Here is an 859-nt window from a genome sequence, read left to right on the forward strand (position 1 = left end):
TGGTCAGCGGGCGGACGCCCTGGCCCGTTCACTGCCACTGGCTGCGCCGGGACCTCGCTGACCTGCTGGCTGGCACAGGGAGTGCGGAGGAGGGGAGATCCATCTTCTAGATAATTCAGGTCTGTCTTTCCTCGAACCAGCCTCTGTCCTCTGTTCTGGGCCTGACGACGGTGATTAATGCGCAGCCGAGTATTTCCTCTCTCCGGCTTCTTCCTCGCTCAGGGGTTTATTTTATAGCCATTGCCAGAGTTTCAACCCAGAAGAGAGTAAATACTCAGGGACCAGAGCCCAGCCCTCGGTGCGCCTCCGAGAGCGTCCCAGGCGGCAGGTGGCACCGGGCCATTCTGCCAGAGGTGACGGGACTGTTTAGGGCTCCGTGCTCACCCACCTCCTCCAGCAATAAGAGCTTAATCTTTTAATTATTCTGAAAATACCAAAAATAAGGTTGGCAGGGAAGGCAATTAATAGGATCGCACGGTCCATTCCTTGTTTGCAATTATGTATTATTATTTCTCTCCCCATTGTGTTCCAGTAATGATTTGAGGCTGCTTCCGTGATACCCAAAACCCAGCACAGCAACGGAAGAAGTGGGACATGAATTATAATGTCACGCCTGCTCACATCTTTGCCCCCGTCCACATAATGGAACTGAATTCATAACGCCTTTCAGAAATGAGGTAATTCAGCTCTTCTGGTGGCAACACTGGGCTCTTTGTCGGGTGAGGGGGGGGGAGTATGCGGTCATGGAAAGGGCCGTGGAGGGGCCCAGCAGTCCCGTTGCTAATGCTGGCCCCTTCGGTGTGTGACCTTGGGCAAGTCACTCACCCTCTCTGGACTTTGGATTCTGAAATCCTTAAAT

The sequence above is a fragment of the Myotis brandtii genome, unplaced genomic scaffold (assembly GCF_000412655.1).
Source record: "Myotis brandtii unplaced genomic scaffold, ASM41265v1 scaffold657, whole genome shotgun sequence".
Classification (NCBI taxonomy): Eukaryota; Metazoa; Chordata; class Mammalia; order Chiroptera; family Vespertilionidae; genus Myotis; species Myotis brandtii.